Source organism: Neopsephotus bourkii, unplaced genomic scaffold, assembly GCF_033783945.1.
Source record: "Neopsephotus bourkii isolate Nb327-2 ecotype Australia unplaced genomic scaffold, CSIRO-AGI_Nbou_v1 NB_883, whole genome shotgun sequence".
Lineage (NCBI taxonomy): Eukaryota > Metazoa > Chordata > Aves > Psittaciformes > Psittacidae > Neopsephotus > Neopsephotus bourkii.
In genome coordinates this window covers 12,021-19,572 of record NW_026901377.1, presented here as the reverse complement: position 1 = coordinate 19,572, position 7,552 = coordinate 12,021, and positions in this window count along the sequence as shown.

Below are 7,552 nucleotides of genomic sequence, written 5' to 3'. Positions count from 1 at the left end.
TGGTGATGGTGGTGATGGTGGTGATGGTGGTGGTGGTGCTGGCGGCGGCGGTGGCGGCGAACGACAGCGGCAGCAGCAGGCGGGGACGCAGCCGCGGTAACCCGGGCGGGAGCGCGCGCACCGCCCCGCCTCTCCTCTCCCCCGCGGCCTTGCCCCTGAGGGAGGGCCGCTCCGTAGTCCCGCCCCACTCCGGGCAAGGCTGAGGTGAGGGCGGGTATGGTAGAGCAGCAGAATATGGGGGAGCTCGAGGTAGAGACCCCCCGCCTCGCAGCAAAATGGCGGCGGGTAAGGAGCTGGCTCAGGGCCACCGCCAGTAGGAGGGGAGCTGGGTGCCGTTCCCCCCCCCTCCCCCCTTCCCCGCACAGGTTGCTGAAGCGAGTGCACGCGGAAGTGGTTAAATTCCTGCTGAGGAATGTCCCTAACGTGGCACAAAGGAGAGCAGACGGCCGGAAAATACCCACCCAGGGTACTCCGTGTTGTACAGGGTAAGCAGCACCCTCGGCCTACGCCTGCTCCAGTCCTGCGTTTCCTCAGTTCACCTCATGAAGTAAACCTCCCAAGGGACTCCTAACAACCAACACACCACCACTTCTCCCTCCGCGCACCAGGAACCGCTGTTGCTGGCTGCTCTTGACGGGTACTGAGGGATTTAACTGCCAAAACACACAGGCTGTTGGGTTTCAGCTTTGCAGGGAGGGTGACAACCCCCAGCAGTGGGTGCAGTTCGTGAGGTATCACCCAGGGCACACGAAGATGGTACTGTGCCACCACACACTTCAGCGCACTGTGGAGACCTCACTCTCCACCACAGCTTGGCAATACCCAAGGAATCACCTTAAAGGACAGTCAGAATTTTTCTAGGGCTTCCAGCTGGCTGTTTTGGCAGCACAGGATGTATCCTGCTGGAGATGACCCAGTCCGGGGCTGGTGCTTGTCATCTGTGAGGTGAGACTGAGGAAGTAGAGCTTGTTCAGCCTGGAGAGGAGATGGCCTCAGGAGGTCCCAGCAGCGGCCCACCAGCCCTTGCAGCAATGCTGCGGAGCAAGCAGGCTACTCACAGTGGTGAGAGGACAACAGAAAATGGGCATTACTGAAAACAGTTTAGAGGTGACATAAAGAGAAACTTGCTCCCCATGAGGACAGCTGAGCAGTGCAGCAGGGTGCCCAAGGGAGGTTCTGTAGTCTCCATTCTCAAGGTGTTTAAAGGCTGACCAGATAAATCTTGAGCAGCCTGAAACAGCCTCAGGGCTGACCCTGCCAAGAGCAGCAGGTCGGAGCAGAGACCTCCTGGGGTCCAGTCCTGCTTAAAGGACTTGGTGAGTCTACACAGAGTCAGCCCTGTGCTGCGAGGCAGGGCTGCTGAACTCAGGGACAGCATCACACTGGGAAAACAGGACAGCTACAGCTTCGTGAAACCAAATAATTAGATATGTATGCAGAAAGAGAGTTTGGAAATATTTAAACAGGGGATATGAGGTTAGTATTTGACCTAATTGACATGAGAACTGATAAAATATTAATCTCGAGCTTTGAACAGAAGGGCTTATTTCTGTATCATAGGTGATAAATTTAATTAAAGGACAGTCTAGGAGAGAGGATTTGTGGTTTAAAGCCCATGTACTTAAAAACAATTCTGATCTTAACCCACCAAAAAGGAAACTGAGGCATGAGAACAAGGCATAGTCATTGTTTTCCTAAGATCTTGCAGGGTTACTGTGCTCAAGCGCAGTAACATTGTGCTTGAGCACAACAGAAACCCTTACACAATTTATCTGTTCTGTGTCACTGACTCCCAGTACAGATTATATGATACTCAGTGCATATATAGTGTTGGGGTTACCAAAGACATTGTGCTTAAGCTATTAACAGATCTGGTGAGCAGAAGGGGGACAAGGCTATGAGCTGGGACAGACAGTAGGTACCCTTTTCAGTAGGGGTAAATGAGTGTTCAGCAAGTACAACACGAAGCAAGGATACAGGTGCTGCTGTGACCTGCACACACAAATAAGTGCAGATCAACAGGACCTGCAGAAGCTCACCAGGATGTGAGACAGCAGTGTTCATAGTAAAAGTACACCCTCTTCCCCTACCTTTTGCCCAGAATCACACAGTAAAAATGCTAAGGTTACAAGTTCTCCAAATATAAGAAATAACTGTCTAACTGCAGTGTGCTCTGCTCTGTGTACCAGCTCTTCTCCTGCCTTTAACTGAATTACATACTCTTTTTTTTTTCCAGATGGCATGTGCCTTGCTATATGATTACAGTGCTGCCTTTTGCCCTGTTCATTCCAGATACAGCCTCAGGCCTTGCTTTTTCTATTTACTATCCTCCACTGCATACAAGGGTAATGCTTCCGATAGCTTCTGCTCTTCTACCTCCATGGTACCCAGCTTCCTTCTATGGTACTTAACTTATTTTTGCAGCACAGTGATGGCATTAGGCATGTTATTTCTACAGTAGGAGAACTGAAAGACTCAGGCTGAAACTATTAAAGTGTCTGGTAAATATCAAGTACTGAATTGTTGTCAAGGTTTCTTAGCACTACGTGGCATTTCACAAGAAGTGGGGAAAAACTGAACATCAAACTAGAAAAAACTCAACTCGCATTCATTACCCACAACCAGGCTACTGCATGAGAGTTCAGCCATCTGCTGAGCTATTCCCAAGTGTCCTTTGTGGAGCAGAAAACAAGTGGCAATCAGCTGTGCACAGTTTGGTTCAGCCAATGTGCCCACAACAGGAGCATTCCCAAGCACATGCTTAGTAGGCTCCAGTGTTTAGAGGTCTCATCAGTTTAGATTTCACCTGTATTGATGGACTGCAGTTACATCTAGGCTGGTGTTCAGCTTTCCTGTCTAAACAGACAGGCAGACATGTTGGGACTCACCATATGTATTCACATCTTTAAGCACTGTTAATTTTTTTTTTTTCCCCAGCTGCTAGGAAATAGAATCATAGAATAGTTAGAGTTGGAAATGACCTTAAGAGCATCAAGTTCCAGCCCCTCTGTCATGAGCAGGGATACTTCACACTAAACCACGTCACCCCAAGGCTCTGTCCAACCGGGCCTTGAACACCGCCAGGGATGGAGCATTCACAACTTCCCTGGGCAACCCATTCCAGTGCCTCACCACACTTACAGTAAAGAACTTCCTCCTTATATCCAATCTTAACTTCCCCTGTTTGAAACCGTTACTCCTTGTCCTATCACTACAGTCCCTAATGAAGAGTCCCTCCCCACCATCCCTATATGCCCCCTTCAGATACTGGAAGGATGCTATGAGGTCTCCACGCAGCCTTCTCTTCTCCAGGCTGAACAGTCCCAACTTTCTCAGCCTCTCTTCATATAGGAGGTGCTCCAGTCCCCTGATCATCCTCGTGGCCCTCCTCTGGACTTGTTCCAAAAGCTCCATGTCCTTTTTATGTTGAGGACACCAGAACTGCACACAATACTCCAAGTGAGGTCTCACAAGAGCAGAGCAGAGGGGCAGGATCACCTCCTTCGATCTGCTGGTCACGCTCCTTTTGATGCAGCCCAGGATACGGTTGGCCTTCTGGGCTGCGAGCGCACACTGAAGCCGGTTCATGTTCATTTTCTCATCGACCAGCACCCCCAAGTCCTTCTGCACAGGGCTGCTCTGAATCTCTTCTCTGCCCATCCTGTAGCTGTGCCTGGGATTGCTCTGACCCAGGTGTAGGACCTTGCACTTGTCATGGTTAAACTTCATCAGGTTGGCATCAGCCCACCTCACAAGCGTGTCAAAGTCCCTCTGGATGGCATTCCTTCCCTCCAGCGTATCAACGGAACCACACAGCTTGGTGTCATCGGCAAACTTGCTGAGGGCACGCTCAATCCCACTGTCCATGTCATTGACAAAAATGCTGAACAAGACCGGTCCCAACACCTTGAATATCAACCAAGAGTCTTGGGCCCCCTTGCCGTCAATGGCTACATCCCATGGAACCTTACTAAGCAGTTTCCTGAAGAGACCAGAGTCTGCTCTCTTGAAGCCCAGGGCAGTGAGCTTGCTGCACGCTCTTCTCACTGTCCTGAAGATCTCAAATTTGACCATCTCGTGATCACTGCAAGCAAGGCTGCCCTGGAGCGTCACATTTCCAACCAGACCTTCCGTGTTGGTGAGCATGTGGTCTAGCATGGCACCTCTCCTTGTCCGCTGCTCAGTTACTTGCAGGACGAAGTTGTCTTCCACTCAGTCGAGGAACCTCCTGGATTGCTTGTGCCGGGCAGTACCATCCCTTCAACAGATGTCAGGGTGGTTGAAGTCCCCCATGAGAACAAGGGCCTGCGAGCGTGAGGCTGTTCCTATCTGTCTGTAGAGTGCTTCATCCACAGATTCCTCCTGATCAGGCGGTCTGTAACAGATCCCCACAGTAATGTCTCCCATCACTGTTCTCCCTTTAACCCTGACCCACAAACTCTCTGTTGAGAGTGATGCCTATTATATCATACCCCATACACGTGCACACATTTCTAATTCCTCTTGTTTGTTTCCCATGCTTGTATAGAGGCATCTGAGCTGAGCTCCAAATGAAGCCAGCTCATTGGCTGAAGCGGCTGGAATATCTCTACATTGCTCCAAGCATTTATTACAGGTGCTGGCATCTGACTGGGTGGGTTGGGATGGAATAATGCCCCCCTCCCCCAACACATCTAGTTTAAAGCATCCTTGACCAGTCTGGCAAGCCTCCTACCAAAACCGCTCTTCCCTTTGTCAGACCAGCTCCACCAGACCCCAGGAGACCTGGCCTACTAACTTGGCTCCCATGTTCAAGATACCCAAACCCCTGACTATGGCACCACCCTTCTAACCATTTATTAACCTGGCCAATCCTCCTAGCCTTTTTGGGGTCCTCCCCTGTATCCTGGAGAATTGATGAGAAGACTGTCTGAGCTCCAGAGCCCCCTAACCACCTCTCCTAGGGCTCTGTAGTCCTTCTTTATGTTCTCCAGGCTACTGCTATCTATATCCCTAGCACCCACATGGATCACTAGAAGTGGGTAATAGTCAGTGGGACTTACTAGAGCAGGCAGCCTCTCTGCAACATCCCTGATCCGTGCCCCTGGTAGGCAACACACCTCTCTTGAGACTGGGTCAGGCCGACAGATGCGTGCCTCTGTGACTTTCAGAGTAGAGTCCCCTACTACTACGACTCGCCGCTTTTTCCTGGCAGCACCAGTAGTGATCTTCTTTAGCTGTGCCCCAGCCGATTGTTTCTGATGCGAGTGCGTTTCCTCATCAGCCCCCTGCAGGACAGCAAAGTGGTTCTGGGTGGGGACAACAGATTTAGGAGGAAGCCCCTTGCTTTGAAGTGTCCTCTTCCTCCTTTTTATGTTGTGGATTTTTATTTTTTTTTTTTTTGGGGGGGTGGGGTGGGTGGGGTGTGTTTTGTTTTTGTTTGTTTGTTTTTTCTTTGTTCGTTTTTGGTTTTTTGTTTGTTACTATTTCCCAGCTTCCTGGGTTAACAGCCTCCTTGTTTCCTCCATGAACTATAGGGGACGCTTGAGGCCCCTGCACAGTTTGGGCCAGGAGCAAGCATTCCTGCTTCCTCTCAGCTTCCCTGACATCTTTAAGTTTATTGCTAGCATCCTGCAGCTCAGCCACCTGCTTCAGGAGGACCTCCACCAGGGAGCACCGGGGGCAGCCCTGCCCATTGTACACCCTCCCCTCACGAGACCAGTGCAGGCACTCTCTGCACTCCGAGCTCTGCACTGCAGCCTCCCCTCTCACCGGCTCTGCCTGGGTGCCAACGCTGGCCACCGCCGGGGCAGCCAGAGCAGAGCTCCCAGACCGGGCCCTGGTCATTGAGGCAAGCGCTCAGGATCCCCCTCGCCTGCCCCCGCTGACTGCCTCCACCCACCCTCATTGATCACGCTCCTGGGGCAGGTTTTTCCCCAGCTGGGGCTGGTACCGCTCCTCCTGGTACCGCCCCCTGTGAGTCCCTGCTCGCGTCAGCTGAGCTGCCGGATCCTGGGCAAGTCCTGCCTAGGACTTGAGGCTTCCTCGGTGGCTGTTGCTGCTTTGAGTTGAGGCTCCTGGACGCTGAGCTTCCCCCAGCTCAGGTGTTGAAGGCGTCCTCTCTCCAGCTACTCACCTCAGCAATTGACCCCACCTCAGCAGCTGACCCTCACCTCAGCAGTTGACCCAGTCATTCAGTTGGTTTTCCTTGGATACTGTTATGATGTCTACGTATCTCCTAGACTTTAATATGCAGCTCTGTGAAGCAGGGATGAATGACCTCCAATGGTCTGACAGGTCCTAGCAGCACATACAGGTTTAAAGTGATTTCCCAAAGATCAAGCAGCTTTGTGGCAGAGCAGCGATGATTATAACTGGGGCTTTCCAGGAGAGATAGGTACAAGCAGGAATCCCTGCTTGTCGCTTTTTGAGGCACTTCCATGTCACCTAAGGTCACTGCTTCAGGAAATCTGAAATCACAGGATCCCGTCAAAACTCGCCTATCAACCAGTATTAAGCTGTTCCTCCCCAGGGCTAGGAAAGATGCCAGAACATACTCTCTGAAGCATAACATTATTCAAAAAAACTTGGATTTTTCCCAAAGAAACATCTGCCTGATAAAAATTGTCAGGGTACCAGCGATGAGGGAATACCATGTTGGGAGGACAGGCTCATAGAACACTTTCAAAAAAGACTCCTTATGCTTTCAAAAATCACATTGAATTGACACCTGCTAGTCCAGAAAAGCTTAGTATCAAGCAACATTTTTCCTCAAGTCTAAATGGCAAAGCTCATTGCTGCAGAAAACTTGCTGGTTATCATCCAGAGAAACAGAATATTTTCAAAATCTAGTTGAAGCTTTTGGTAGTTATTTTCTTCCTAAAAAATGCAGCCTAATCATTGCTTTTTTGTAACTGAAAAACAGAAAAAGCAAGTGAAAAAAATTGCCTTAGAATTTTTTCTCTTTCAGTTTAACACACGTTAAACTGAATCGTGCGCGTGCAGTTCTACTCGTGGTCTTTTTGAGACCTCTTGACTAGTCTGGCTGTGAACATCATGACACATGCCAGTTATCTTGCCGTAACAAGACCCCATATGACATGAGCAAAACATGGGGCTCAGGGCACCCCGAGGGGACTCAAGTGACCAGGGGAGAACAGGCCTTGTGCCCCTCACAGGAATACCCTGTCCCTTGAGACCCGCAGCCGCAGCACCGCTGAGCAGCAGCCATCGGCATCATCCCATGGCCCCAGAGCACACCAAAGAGGCAGCACCTCAAGATGCACGGGGCCTGTGCGGGTGCGAGACCGCTCCCGCTTGCAACATCGGGCCCGAACTCCCTATGCACGGCCCACAAGACGATGTGAGAGCAGGCTCACGCCAGCTGAGAGGAGCCCCGGCAGCCAGGCTGCGCCCAGGCTGTCCCAGGGCTCGCCAGCACGTGCGAGCCACAGCCGCAGCATCAGAAGACAGCGGGCATCACCACCATCCCGTGGCTCCAGAGCATGCCAAAGAGGCAGCACCTCAAGATGCACGGGGCCTGTGCGGGTGCGAGACCGCTCCCGCTTGCAAC